The following is a 16,062-nucleotide window of genomic DNA, read 5'->3' as shown; positions in this document are numbered from 1 at the left end:
TTTAAATAGTGAAATCTAGGGATGGGATTTCACATCCTTCCCCCCTTATAAAAATTTCGTCCTCAAAATTTTCAATACTATCTACGCTTCCAAACTATTCTCAAATTTAGTTAGCATCAAGTTCGACACTTTCTAACTTCCATTCACAAGAATGACATCGTCACTCACGCCCGGCAACATCACTAATCTTTATACAAGAGCAATGCCACTTCTAACAATAAGTTAACCATAAAAGTACGAATCAATTCACAATCATCCATATCCATACTTTAAATGAAAGACATTCCAACTACAATACAATGAATAACAATCTAATACTCCAAAAGGAGTTCAACTGAATAACTTAGTCAACACATGAACCATATTCAAAGACAGCACCTCATATTATAAGTAACTTATTACAACACATCTACTCAATACAACGAATCTACCAATCAGGAGCAATGCCACATAAGCAACACATAAAACCAACAAGGTCAACCGTTCATGTAGAGTCTCGTCTTAGCTACCCAAAGGTCTTCCGAACTCTAAGGTAAAGGTACTAGAATCTTATACCTAAACTCTAATACCATTAAAACTTGTCACGCCCCGATCTCAATATTCGTCCAGGATCGACACATGGCGTCACGTGTCGATCCTGGATGAATGTTGGGATCAGGGCGTGACAACTAAATGGCTATACATGGATTAAGTTTTTGCAGTAAACATTCCTCACCCAAAGGTGTTGTATCTTATTGTGCTATTCCCTACCTCATTGTTTTTCTAACGTCTGTCTTCATGGCTTCTTTAGTGAATCCCATTTCAACGAATTTTTCCTCTATCGAGCCTCTAAGTGGGGGAAATTACAAAAAAATGGAGACAGGACGTAGAGATCATCCTAGGACTAATGGACTATGATATTTGCATTAAGGGAAGATGAGCCACAAGCACTAGATGACAAAAGCACCGTTGAACAAAGGTTGAAATTTGAAAAATGGGAGAAAGCAAATCGCATGGCACTGTTGGTGAAGCTGTTAGATGAGGCATTCCTGCAACTGACAAAGCAAAGAATTATCTGGAAGCAATTGAGGCCAAATTCGGTTTCAGAGAAGGGAGAAATGGGGAATCTCATGAGTACCTTGACAACTTTGAAATATGATAGGAAAGGCATTGTCAAAGAGCACATCCTGAAGCTAGTGGAGGCTGTTGCAAAGCTCATGGATATGGAGGTCCCCATTGATGATGCTTTTGTTGTTCACATGGCCCTTAATTCCCTCCCAGACACTTATGAACAACTGAAGACATCATACAACACACAAAAGGATAAGTGGAGCTTGAACGATCTCATTTCCATATGTGTCCAAGAGGAAAACGGGATAAAAAATGTGTCAAATGAAGCAGTGAATTTTATAAGGGCTGAAACTGCGAGGAAGACTATCTCGACATCTGGTAAGCCATATATTCTCATGCTACTGGAAATGACACTCCCTCATCCTCTAAGGGATCTCACGGTTTTAAAGGCAACATTGAAAATGTTAAATGCTACTTTTGCAAAGAATTTGGTCACCTGAAGAGGGATTGTGATAAACGAAAAAAATGAGCACCTAAGAAAGGTAATAAAATTGAAAATGTTTTTGTTTGTGTTAATGTTAATCTTGTTGAAGTCCCTTCAGATTCTTGGTGGTTTGACACTAGTTTTTCAGAGCATATTACCAATTCCTTGCAGGGATTCACAAGAAGGGAAATTTCAAGAAATGAAGTCTACGAAGTCCATGTTGGGGATGAGAATAAAGTAGTTGTGGAGGCGGTAGGCACCCTAAAGCTCAAGTTGTCAAGTGGTTTCGTTTTAGAGTTGCTAGATGTTCTTTATTTTCCTAGGTTAACTAGAAGTTTAATTTCTGCATCAAAGCTTGTAAAAGACGATTATATTTTTGTGGGAGATGAAGAAAGTGTACGGATTTACGAGAAAAATAATATGAATCCTTCGCTTGGTATTTGTTTTTTAGACAATGATCTTTGGAGGTTGAATTGTCAAGTAATGCTAAATACAAAATGTTTGGCGGTGGAATCAAATTTGTCTTTGAAAAGGTCTCTGAATGATGAAGGGTTTTCTATGCTTTAGCATAGGAGGCTTGGACATATTAATAAGAAAAGTTAGAAATTCTAGTTAAAGAACAAATGCTCCCAACGTTGGATTTTAATGATATGCAAAATTGTATCGACTGTTGGAAAGGGAAAATAACAAACACAAAGAAGATTGGTTCAACAAGAAGTCTTAACCTCTTAGAAGTTGTCTACTTAGATGTTTGTGGACCTTTCCCCACACAAACAATCTGCAAAAATGCCTACTCTATGTCTTTCATTGATGATTTTTCTAGTTATGGATATGCATATATCTTATATCTGAGAAAAATCAAGTGTTTGATTGCTTTAAAACTTTCAAAAATGAAGTGGAAAAACATCTTGAAAAGACAATTAAAATCTTGAGATAGGACCGTGAAGGGGAATATTATGGCAGGTACACAAAGAAAGGTCAACAAAAGGGTCCAATGGCTATGTTCTTGGAAGAAAATGGGATTCAAGTACAATATACCATTCCCAGAACACCATAACAAAATGGTGTAGCCGAGAGAAAAAATAGGACTTTGATTGAAATGGTGAGATGCATGATGAGTATGATTGATCTTCCTATGTTTCTATGGTGTGAGGCGCTTAAAATGGCAAATTATATCTCCAACAGAGTCCCAAGTAAGTCTGTGCACAAGACTCCATTTGAACTTTGGACTTCAAGAAAGCCTAGTTTGAATCATCTTCACATATGGGGTTGCAAGGCAATAACAAAAATGTACAATACAGAGGCAAAGAAACTTGAACCTAAGACTAGAAGTTGTAGCTTTATTGGTTTTCCAGAGAGATCAAAATGGTACAAGTTTTATCCTTCAACCCTACATACGAGAATATTTGAAACAAATAATGCAAGGTTTATTTAAGTGGAAGAATCAAATGGAAATGAGGCTCGTGATTTTGTTTTGGAAGAAGAAGAAGAATAAGAAGCTGTGACAACAACTTCCCCAAAGTTATCAACCAAAATTGATTTTGCAATTCTTAACACACAAAACCAAGTGTATGAAGATTTTTCTTAAAGTAATTTTAGTGGGGTTACTGACTTCCAGCATGCATTAATCAGCAACAATACACAAATATCCACCATGCAACATAATGGAGATGAAAATCATGGTACAACTGCCATGCAAGCAATGGTGGTCCCTGCGATAAGTAGGCAGCCTCAATGTACAAGAAAGTCACTAATTTTTGGAGATTTTCTTGTTCATGTGGGAGATGTTGAGAAACTAGACAAGGATGATGATGATTTTTTTGAGTTTCAACAAGCTAATAGAGATAAAATTGAACACGAGGAGGGTATAGAGATTGATCTAGTCACCTTCAAGCAAACAATGGCAAGTGAAAAAGGTGAACAATGAAAAATAGCTATGCAAGAGGAAATTGACTCCATGTATTTGAATGAAGTGTGGGTCTTGATAGAAGCAAATGAGTCCATGAAACTCATTGGGCGCAAATAGGAATACAAAACGAAGAAAGATTCGAAAGGAAAAGTTGAGAGGCATAAGGCAAGACTAGTTGCCAAGGGGTATACTCAGAGGGAAGGATTAGATTAATCCGATACATTCTCACCAGTTTCTTCAAAGGATTATCTTAGAATCATCCCTGCTATAGTTGCTCACTACAATCTAGAGCTCCACCAAATGGACGTGAAAACTGCATTCCTTAATGGAGTCCTAGATAAGGAGATTTACATGGTCCAGCCACCTAGATTTGTTGAAATAGGGCACGAACAAAAGGTGTGTAAACTGAGGAAGTCAATTTATGGGTTGAAACAAGCTTCTAGGCAGTGGTTCTTAAAGTTCGATGAGAAAGTAACCAGTTTTGGATTTGTTGAAAACAAAATTGACGATTGCTTGTATCTCAAGGTATGTGACTCGAGGTTTATCTTTCTAATCCTATATGTTAATGACATTTTATTAGCATGCAATGATCTTAATTTTTTGCTGGAAACAAAGAAATTGTTGCGACAAACGTTTGAAATGAAAGATATGGGCGAGGCTTCTTTTGTGGGCATAAAAATTGTTCGTGATAGAAGCAAATGTCTTTTGGGTCTTTCACAAAAGAGCTACATTGAAAAAATTCTAAAGAGGTACAACATATAAGATTGTTCAAAGGGTGAAGCACCAATGAGCAAAGAATATAAGTTGAACAATTCTCAGTGCCCTAGTAATGAAATTGAAATGTGAGGGATGGCAAACAGGTTATACGCGTCCATTGTTGGCAATCTAATGTATGCTCAAGTGTGCACTAGACCAGATTTGGCTTTTGCCATAAGTATGCTTGGGAGATTTCAAGCAAATCCAGGAGAAAAGCATTGGACAACATCCAATAAGCTTATAAGGTACCTACAAAGAACAAAAGATTACATGTTGGTGTATGAAAAAATTGAGAAATTAGAATTGGTTGGCTATTGTGATTCTGATTTCGTAGGTTGTGAGGATGACAAGAAGTCTACGAGTGGGTTTATTTTTCTTTTGGCTTGCGGTGCAATCTCTTGGAGAAATGCAAAACAAAAGACCTTGGCTACTTCAACAATGCAAGCTGAGTACATTTCATGTTTTGAAGCCACACAACAAGCTGGCTTCTTAAGGAATCTCATCACTGGAATGAAGATTGTTGAAAGCATAACCAAACCAATTGTCATTTTCTGTGACAATAAGGCAGTGGTGTTCTTCTCCAAAAACAATAAGAAATCTTATGCAATGAGGTTGATGGATGTAAAGTATCAATCAGTGAAAGAATAGGTGAAGGCTGGGATAGTTTCCGTTAAGCACATTAATACCTCAGAAATGATGGCAGATCCTTTCACAAAACCACTTCGAGTTGGAGTGTTTAAAGACCATGTAACATGCATAGGTGTTGTGGAGTCTTTTGATGCTTTTGTGACACATGCATGAAGGTTATTTTCTTTCATCAATTTTCTATTTTTCATGAAAATTTGAATAAGCATGGATTATTATATTCATATGTTTTTTTTTTTTTTTTAAACAATGAATTCAAGATGATTGTTTCAGTTATTGTGTGTATGTACAAATATATATGTATATATGCAGTGTTTGAAATGATGAGTTACTAATCAAAACGAGGTTAGTAAGCTGGTTATTGTAAAAGGCTTATCATTGGAGCCAAATAAAAGCTTGATAATGATGTTTGGTTTAATCAGTGGGAGTGTAAATAGTAGACATGTTAAATATGTTTGTTTGCTCTGTTAATATCATGCATGAGTAGTTTTGGGGGATGTGATCTCAGAGTGTTAGTACAAATTACGAAGTATGAATTTTCTGGAGTTTAACTCTTTGAAGCTATTCTTGGCAGATATGAGTTACTGTATGGTTGACATGACTCAAGTGATCACTTAAGGGATTGGTTTAATGTGTTGGACAATGAACATGATAAGTGGAAGTTCAAAAGTGGGAGAATGTTAGGTTTTGAACTTACACGTATCATGATAAGGATACCTAAACATGGGTTTAAACCAATTAGAAGTCATGGCCATGTCAACAACTGATCTCCTAGAATTAAGGGATTATGGGAACATCATACATTCACTAATCCCTTGATAGTTGGGATCACGTTAGGAATATACTCTATAAATATGAATGTCCCTGCTCATCAGATATACATTCACTCAATCACTAGACTATCACTAGTATTGGACATAAGGGCTGTGTGAGTAGAAGACCTTCTGTTAGTATTCTCTTCAGTGCATTCATACAATTTTTCATGGCTTCTTCAGGTATATGTGTGTGTGTGTGTGTATATAATGATTCAGTAGGAAGGATATTGTGCTCATAATTCTGCCCATTTCTTTTCATTAAATCTCAAGTTTCTTGTAGCCAAGGCCAAGGCACCTAACTTGTTTATTTATTGGCATTGAATTCTTACTTCATAGCAATTTTTTTTTCTTCTTATTTTTATGTTCACTCAATCAAGTAGACTTGTAAACGGGTTAGTTTTTAGGGAAATATACTAAAATGAGACAATTTCTTAATTTGGGGACAGAAATAGAACAAATCCGCAATGCACACCATGCACAAAACCAAAATTATTAAAATACCCTCATATAAATGGGCTATTCCTCACTTTCTGTCTCCCATTTTCTGATTTCTTTCTCTACTCTCTCTCTCTCTCTCTCTCTCTCCTTTCCTTATATCTCTGAGCTCCGATTTCGAAGAGTGAGCTGGGCTTTAGGTTCACCTCATACCTCTTATTTCGAAGAAAGGGAAGCGAGAGAGAGGTGAGAAGAGTAAGTTGGGTTTTGTACCATATTTTCTATTTTGGCCGAAAAGTTCTAGTTTTTTCTGCGCTTGAAGCTTTGGCATGCATAGTAAGGTATGGTGTTTAGTTCCAAGTTCCTTCATCAATGATTTATGGAATAAATGAGTTGTTTGTAAGATGAATTAATACTTAGAAGTTAAATTACGGTTAGTGTTTCATGTTGGGACGTATGGGTTGTGGAATAAATTTCAAGTTTTGACGTGCTACGAGACGGGGATGGAACAATTTCTAGTTCAAGTGTTCAATTGCAGAAATTTGTGAAAATTTTTCCGTAATGTGCATGTGGTGTGCATATGGTGTGCATGACTACATCTTAATATGAGAAGTGGGAATGTTCACTAGTTATGATGCACGTATGTTGTGCCTCAGAATTTAGCGAGTATGACCACAACCTAGTTGTCCTCAGTGAAAAACAAAATTAAGAAAAAACTTAGAGGACGTTAAGGTTATGCATGTCCTTGAAATAACGACAACGAGTATCATGTTTTCCACGTTCATGATTAAGCGGTGGTTAATATACGTAACATGAATTTTCAAGATATCATTGTAACCTTATATACATAACAATTATGTTTTAATTATATCCACTATACCAATACGTTGCTGTTAAAGTTTTTCTCGTTCCGTGCATATCATGTGCATGTATTGTACATATTATGTGCATGTGGTGTGCATATAGTGTATTATGTGTAGATGATGCGTATTTACATCTTTGATACTCTTCACATTAATGTAGTTTGCTACTTTTTCCTTTGATTTAGAGGCAGACCCTGCAAATACGAAAAAAGCGAACGAGTTCTTGAAACAATTTCCTTTGATTCAGTTGGGTTCTTATGTGCCCATTCAAACTGCAATTTTTTCAAATCCTTGAAATATTTGAACCCAATCAAATTTGATACCAAATTGAAATTATCAAATCTTTGATTCTTCATATAAAGTTTAGGGTCATTTATCTGATTGCGTCATTTTTCTAATTTCAAATAGAGAACTGTGAGCTATGGGTTTTTGGGTTGAGCTCAGATATGTGAGCATAACATGTGCATGTTATGTGCATGTCCTGTGCATGTCATGTGCATACAATGTATGAGCGAGCTTAATACGATGAGAGCGAACGAGTACATGAAACAATTTCGTCCATATCCTTCTCTTTTCCTTCTTTCCAATCTGATTTCTCTCTTTTCCCTCAAATTTTTCTCTTCTCCAAAAGGCAATTGACTTTTAATAAGTTTTTTCATTTAATTGCAGCAAAAGCCAAACCTTATTTTAGTGCTTATAAATTTGGATCAAAAGAGGGAGCAGAGGGAGGGAGAAGACAGAATAAATGAAAACCCACATATAAATTAGAGAAATGATAAAAAAAATAAAAAATAAAAATTGAAGGATTTGAGTCTCCTTTAAGAAACACCAAACCAATCACTTCAACTCCAAAAATCTATCAATCAAAAAGCAAAATTAAGTAAACCCATTTCACAAAACCTACGAATGAAAAGGTAAAAATCAAAGAAGATGAGTGGGTTAGAGAGAGAGCTCTTGTGCATATTTGAAGTGTAGAGAGAGAGGAGAGAGAGAGAAAGAGAGAGCTCTTAGATGAAGAAGATGGGTGTGTTAGGGTTCTTTGAACTAGAATTGGGGGAGATAGATTTTCTCCTTCCTCTCTGTTTCTCTCTACAAAATGAGAAATGAGAGCTGAAATTTCTAGATAGCCCATTTATATGAGACGAAAATTTGGTCATTTCAAAGTGTGGGAAAAATCATTTTTCTCTCTGATTGTTGTGGATTGCGTGTGCATACCGTGTGCATATTTGAAATGTCCTATTTCTGTCACAAGATTAAGAAACTGTCATAATTTTGGGTATTTCCCTAGTTTTTATGTGTTTGGGTTGGGTTCATTCTAAACAGTTAAGTCAATGAATCACGTAAACTCAATCTTGTACGCAATAGTTGTTGGATACGATCTTTCACCATCCGAATTCCATACCAGTACCATCGAATCGATACGGTGGCGATTCGGTTGTAAATTCAGTTGTCTCTCATTCTCTCAATTTGATCTCTCTCTCAATTTGGTGGCAGTGGCGCTGAAAGTGGAAACGGTAGAAATGCTACATTTACCACGTAGTTGTACCATCTCTCCGCTAGATGTAAGGGGCTTGCCAACGCATGTGAGTCCTATTTTTATTATAGAGATATTACAAATGATAGTACAAATAAGTGGTAAGAATAATATTTTTGTTATAGGAATCGGAAGAGAGAGTGGGTTGATGTGGGCCCAATTTGAAAATTTTGTTTTATTTAGTATTTTTTTTTAATCATGTTCAAACATGTATAAACGATATGTTTTTTTAGTTTCTTGTGCTCAAACTTCATATCCATGAAAATATTTTATCTTAAAAGACAACGTTAGTTTTATCAATATGAAAAATACTTTATATTATAAGAATGTTGGTGGGTTGATGTGGGCCCAATTTGAAAATTTTGTTTATTTTGGATTTTGTCACCAGGTTAAACATGTATTAATAATAACATGTTTTATTGGTTTCTTGTGCTCAAACTGACATCCAAAAAAATTATATTAAAATATAAGATTGCTATTATCAATATTAAAAAATAGTTTATAATATAAGAATGGAACATTGGTTTTATCAATTAAGAACATTTTATATTATTTTGGGTAAACAATCAAGAAAATTACTTACTTTTGATGATAACTACAAAATATAATTCTAAAATGTATAATTACAATATGTTTACAATATAATAAGGAAATAGTTATTAGCACTCCAAAAATTTCATTTGACATTCCAAACTTTTTATAATTAGAAAGAAAAATACTTGTAAGGGAGTGTAGAATGAGATTTTTGAAGTGCTAATAACATTTTCCTAAAATAAGTATATTCTTTAGTCAATTTAAAACAAGTAGAATTGAAAATTGTATTGTTTATGCTAATTCTTTGACGAATAATATTATAGGTTACTAGCGTATTTCAACCCAAACTGAACTGAGAAATTGAACCATACTCAATGTCTGGCATCTATGCTTTAAGCTAATAGGTCATTCAAACTCAAATTGTTAAATTAACAGGTCACCCGTTAACACCCATTCACACAAATCTACTGTTTCACATTGACAAACAAAAATCATAAAAAGAGGTGAAAAAACAAGAGGGGAAAGCATCGGGCCAGATTACTCTGTTTCTCTGACCATATCACATGATGACTAAGTATGTTTTAACCAACAAAGTGGAGATTGTGTGCTCTGCTAAATCAAATGATCATGAGTATGAGTACTTTGTCTAGTTGTTTGTCTTTTACAAGAAAGCAACTTACAAGAAATAAATACACCGTCATGATGGCGTCCTGGTACATATAAGTCTTTCTCCTGTTACATGTACATGATTAACATTCATCTTGACTTTTCTTTTTCCTCTTAATTTTGTTTTTTGTTTTTTTTTTTTTTTTTTTTCACTTTCTTCCTTGTGAGTGAACATTCCTCGTAAATTTCGTTAGGATAAAAAACAGGTTTAGAAGTATAAAAAAAAAGAATTCAGTTACCCCAGTTTTGTTGACTTTTCAATCCTCAAGTAACCATCATGGTGCTAAATAATATAAGCAAAATACAATTCTCTCCCTCTGTTCGAATCGATCGACGTCTCCTTCTAATACAGGTAATTAAATTGACCTCAATTAGCTTAAACATATTGCAAAACTGTGTCCTCCTCCTACTTGAACTTTGAAATTAACCCTCACCTTCTTCCTTGGATTTCTTTCGATCTCTCGAACTCTGTACCAAAAAACCTTCATGAGTAGGATGCAAGTTTCTTCGATGCGAAGGTCTGCAGTCCTACTAGCCCTCTTGCACTTGTGTGCTGTTAATCCAGCAGGAAGCTTGAATTTTAGCTATCCCACATTTCGAGAGCGCGTTGATGATGAGGATTTTCTATTCGAAAACTCTCGTATATATTTAAACGCCGTCCAGGTAACTCCTGATGTTAGTAACGCGGCCTTGATCATGAACCAAGCTGGAAGGTTTTTGTATAAAAAACCATTCAAACTTTGGGGGAAAGGCAAAGCTTCTTTCAATTCTACCTTTGTACTTAAAATCGATCCCAAAACCAATCCAGTTGGTGAAGGCTTGGCCTTTATCTTAACTGAAAGCCCCACTCTTCCGGAGCACAGCGAGGGTGAATGGCTTGGAATTGTAAATGCAACGTCAAACGGATCTGTTAAAGCTAAAATAGTTGCAGTAGAATTCGACACAAGAAAGAGCCACGCAGAAGATGTGGATGACAACCATGTGGGGTTGGACGTAAACAGCGTTTACTCGATTCAACAAGTGCCTTTGCTTGGCCATGGTGTTAATCTATCAAGCGGAACGAATTACACAGTGAGAATTGAGTATGCCAACCAGAACATCACCGTCTTTGTTTCCCAGACCAATGAAACTACGGAAGGAATGGAGAATGCTCCGGTTTTGTCTCGCACTCTCGATCTCTCAACCTATCTTTCGCAGGAGGTCTATGTTGGATTCTCAGCTTCCACGGGCAGTAACACTCAGCTAAATTGCATCCTGTCGTGGGAGTTCAACTCTTCGCATATAGATGAAGATTCAAACCTGCTGTGGGTTTGGATTCTGGTCCCAGTAGTAGTACTACTTTTGGTAACTGGAGTTTCTTGTTACTTCTTCTGGACAAGGCGAGGTGAAAACGAGGATGTGCTTCCGAGGATTCAAGATGAGATCCAAACAACTTCCATGGCTCCAACAAAATTCAAACTGAAAGAACTTCAAAGAGCAACAGGCAGATTCAATCCCAAGAACAAGCTCGGAAAAGGTGGCTTTGGAACCGTCTATAAGGGACTCCTGGGAGATAAAGAGATAGCAGTCAAGCGAGTCTCAAAGAATTCGCGTCAAGGCAAGCAAGAATTCATAGCAGAAGTCACCACAATCGGAAGCCTTCGTCACAAAAATCTGGTCAAATTAATTGGATGGTGCTACGAAAGCCATGAGCTTCTTATCGTTTATGAGTTCATGCCAAATGGAAGCCTAGACAGATTTATATACAGGGACGAGAGTGTTGGCACGGAGATGGGCAAACCAACACTGAGCTGGGAAAGAAGGCGCCGCATAATATTTGGAGTTGCTCAGGCGCTAGATTATCTTCACAATGGATGTGAGAAGAGAGTGCTTCACAGAGACATCAAAGCCAGCAATATCATGTTGGACTCAGATTTTATCGCGAGGCTGGGAGACTTTGGGCTCGCGCGTACCATTCAGCAAAGTAACTTGACTCACCACTCCACTAATGAGATTGCAGGAACGCCAGGCTACATGGCTCCGGAGACATTTCTTACTGGAAGGGCTACCGTTGAGACGGATGTTTATGCATTTGGTGTTCTTATGCTAGAAGTTGTCTGTGGACGAAGGCCTGGTAATCAAAACGAACAGAACAACTACAACAACAGCATAGTGTATTGGCTGTGGGATCTTTATAGCAGAGGAAGGATCCTTGAAGCTGTTGACTCAAGAATGGATGGAGACATCGATGAGGATGATATGGCATGCGTGCTGATGTTGGGGTTATCGTGTTGCCACCCTAACCCACATGAGAGGCCATCTATGAGAACCGTCCTTATGGTTCTTACAAGGGAAGATGATCCGCCAGCTTTGCCCCAAGAACGACCTGCTTTTGTGTGGCCAGCCATGCCTCCATCTTTCAAAGACGATACAGAATCTAATGTGGTTGAAGGTCAAATGACTCCACTCACAGACCTCAGCGGAAGATGACTAATTAATATAGCCTGATCAGAAATCAAGAAAATCCTTGGTCTTCTGGAAGTGTAAATCTGTAACAAAAATAAATAGTGTGTATGTGTTATGCTTGTTCATTTGTATCGTATCACGCAAGTTAATTAGTCATAGAAGTTTTGCTGAAGCACTTGATTTGCCCAAAACCCCTCTGCTTTACGCTTCGTTCTTGTAATTATATCCGCTTAGGAGAAGCCAAGGGCTCCTTTCCCTGCAGGCTGCAGACAATGCTACACTAATTATAACTCTTTTTCATTTTATTTCAGGGCATTGCATTTCTTCCTGCCGTATCAAACTCTACAGGCTTAGAATTCGCTGGAGTTTCGTGGTTATGTTATCTCAGCGCAATCAAAGTCATTTAAACTATGTTAATCTGATTAAAGTATAGCACGAGAACTAAATTTTAACAGGAAACTAATCAACCTTCGCATGCATGGCATATATAAAAAACTTGATCCATGCAAAAAGAGAGGAACACATATCTGAGCTCTGTTGCCGAAAGAAACCAAAAGTAAAAATGCATGTAAAATTTTGTTGGAGAGAACATTTTTACCCAACACCTAGGTGCCCCTAGAAGCTGTACCAAACGCAGCCTACGTTAATTTTTTTTTTTTTTTTTTTAGTTTTTTGTGAAAGTAAAGAATTGCCTGCACGGTAACTAAATTAAAAGTAAAGAATTACCTGCACTTCCATGGCTGAGGCTCCAAAGAAATTCAAACTGAAAAAAGGCAGGGAGATTGTTTTTTCTTTTTCTACTAATTACCTGCACTTCCATGCTTCATTACCTTTTTCACCTTTCCCACTCTCTCTCTCTCTTTCCCTCTCTCTCTCATCAAAATTTCACTCACTTTACTACTTTCCTGCTATCTTTCGGCTTTCTTCATTCTTCCACTCCCAATTCACTTCACTTGATGTTTTAATTTTGTCTATGTACAATAGAATTTTACGGCTTAATTTTTCATGTATTACATAATTGAGTATATAATACATACAATCCTTTTTCTCAAAGGAAAACTAAAAAAGGACACGAGATATCTTTCCTAATAAAAGACTCTAATATTTACACAATATTTACATTCCTATTTCTAAAGCTTACTCATAGCAACACTCGCCCTCAAGTTGGAGCATAGATGTCACACATGCCCAACTTGACAAGTGTGAGTCACCAAAAAACCTACTACACACGGCATGAGTAAGAATATCCTCAAGTTGTTCTTCTGAGTTCACAAACGGTATTGACACAATCTTCTTCTCAAGCTTTTCCTTAATGAAGTGTCAATCAACCGCCACATGCTTCGTTCTGTCATACTATACCGAGTTCTCTGCAATCTCTCGTGCTGACTTATTGTCACGGTACAAATTTGTAGCCTACTTGGGTTTGAAATCAAGACCCCAAAGCAACTTAGATAACCAAAGAACTTCGCATACTTCATGCACCATATCCTGAATTCGGCCTCCGCAGAAGACCTAGACACTACCTTTTGTTTCTTGCTCCTCCAAGTAACTAAATTTCCACCAACGAACGTAAAGTATCCATAAGTAGAATGCATATCAGTCACATCACCTGCCTAATCAGTATCAGTAAACCCCTCAATTTTTAGATGATCGGAATTTTTATACAAAATTCCTTTCCCCGGGGCCGACTTTAAATAAGCTAAAATTTGCATAACAGCAGACATATGATCCACACTTGGTGAGTCCATGAATTGACTCACCACACTTACTGTATAGGCTATATCCAGACGGGTATAAGCTAAATAAATTAGTCTTCCTACTAGTCTCTGATATCTACCTTTATCTATTGGTTCTTGATCTGAATAAATTCTCAAGTGATGTTTCTCCACAATAGGAGTATCCATAGGTTTACACCTAAGCATACCTGTTTCCTTTAACAAATCTAGAACATATTTTCATTGAGACAAGAAAATACCTTTGGATGAACGAGCAACCTCAACTCCAAGAAAATACTTTAAATCACCCAAACTCTTCATCTCAAACTTGGCAGCAATTTTTTTTTTTTTTTTTTTTTTCCAATTTGACAATCTCATCTGAATCATCACCTATTATTATCATATCATCCACATAAATAATTAAGGTTCTTACTTTACCCTTTTTTTGTTTCACAATAAAGTATGATCAGAATGACTTTGATAATACCCATTCTTCCTTATGGCCTGAGTGAATTTCACAAACCATGCATAAGATGACTACTTAAGGCCATAAAGTGACTTCCACAATTGGCACACTCCCGTTTTATTATATCTTGGAGGAAAATCCATATACACTTCCTCCTCCAAATGCCCATGAAGAAACATGTTTTTTATATCAAATTGTTTCAATGGCCAATCCAAATTTGCAGCTAATGAGATAAGAACTCGTACCGTATTCATCTTAGCTACCGGAGAAAAAGTTTCCTGTAATTAACACCATATGTTTGAGTATATCCTTTTGCTACCAACCTTGCTTTGTACCTGTCGAGTGATCCGTTAGCCTTGTATTTAACTGTAAAAACCCATCGGCACCCAACTGGTTTTTTTCCTTTCGGCAGCTCTACTACTTCCCATGTATTATTTTTCTACAGTGCCCTCATATTTTCATCCTTTGCTTCAGCCCATTCTCGATTCTTCAAAGCATCATCTACTCAAGTTGGTACTTGAATTGACGCCACATTGTTCACCCAAGCTTGACGTTCAGGTGAAAGATTTTTACATGATACATAATTGGCTATTGGATACTTCACTTTTCCTTCCGGAGAAAACCTGTCAAGGGGTACACCACGATTTTACCGTGGTGGCAACTTATATGTACTTATAACATCATTAGTTACATAAGCATCACTAGCACTTACCTCAGGGATATTCAGAGAAAACATATTGGATGACGACACTATCGAGCTAGAGAGAGGGGGAAAACATATTCCGCACAAGTCTTGGGGCTACTAGTTTCGGCAAAAGCCTACGGTGAAGCTAGCTCAGATTCAGCAGTGGCTAGATGAACGCCAGCACAAGGACACTCTGCACACCCTTTTTCGGCAATTAATGGCCGACCACCTGCAGTAGTTTTGGCAGGAAGGGACTGAGACTCTATTACATCACCCGGCACGGCACCATCAATATCACGGTGCACTCCCCTTGAAGCAATTACGTCTTGTACATCCAACCACCCAAAATCACCATCAAGATCACAAATATCATTCTCCCCCTTGTGATAAGAAGGTGATGATACTGGAGTATAAAAATATTCTGATTCAAAGAAAGTCACATCCATGGTTACTGTAGACATCGAAATTTCAGTAAAACAAATGTTCACCAATGCATTAAAGTTTTGACGTGTCAAGGCATACATGGCATACGCCACGTGTTGTACAAATTGTACACATGGCGTGTGACTCAACAAAATAGGAAGAAATACCCTTGAAGGATTAAACAAGTTTTTCTTCTCATTTTGGGCAATGACAAGGCAAGTACATTTCAATCCATTGAGGATCAAAACAAGTTTTTCTTCTCATGTTGGGCAATGACAAGGCAAGCACACTTCAATCCATTACGGATCAAAGCAAGTTTTTTCTCATTTGGGCAATGACAAAGCATACACATTTCAAGTTTAAAATGGTGTTAAGTGGGAAATTAGGCCATAAGTTAGACCACTTCAAGTTTAAAATGGTATTAAGTGGGAAATTAGGCCATAAGTTACACCACTTCAATTTCAATATTGCATTAAGTGGGAAAATTAGGCAATGGTGCTTGGAAAGGAAAAAAATATTTTGTGGTGGTGATTCATTCTCAAAGCCTATAAATAGGCTTCTCCATCAAGGTATCAAGCATCAACCAATTCACAAATACATTTCTCTACTCCCAAATTGGAAGAGAACTCCCCAAATC

General features: G+C 37.0%; 1 pseudogene across 1 annotated transcript; it reads left to right on the top strand.

Moving 5' to 3' along the window:
• Positions 1–10,070: 10,070 nt before the first annotated feature.
• On the top strand, positions 10,071–12,327 carry LOC137744122 (putative L-type lectin-domain containing receptor kinase S.5 pseudogene; annotated as a pseudogene). The gene has a single exon (XR_015954298.1). The product of XR_015954298.1 is annotated as a putative L-type lectin-domain containing receptor kinase S.5 pseudogene (transcript).
• The last annotated feature ends 3,735 nt before the right edge of the window (positions 12,328–16,062 follow it).

This window comes from Pyrus communis, chromosome 12, assembly GCF_041283825.1.
Source record: "Pyrus communis isolate YQ-2024b chromosome 12, ASM4128382v1, whole genome shotgun sequence".
NCBI lineage: Eukaryota > Viridiplantae > Streptophyta > Magnoliopsida > Rosales > Rosaceae > Pyrus > Pyrus communis.
This window is presented reverse-complemented; position numbering and strand designations above follow the sequence as displayed.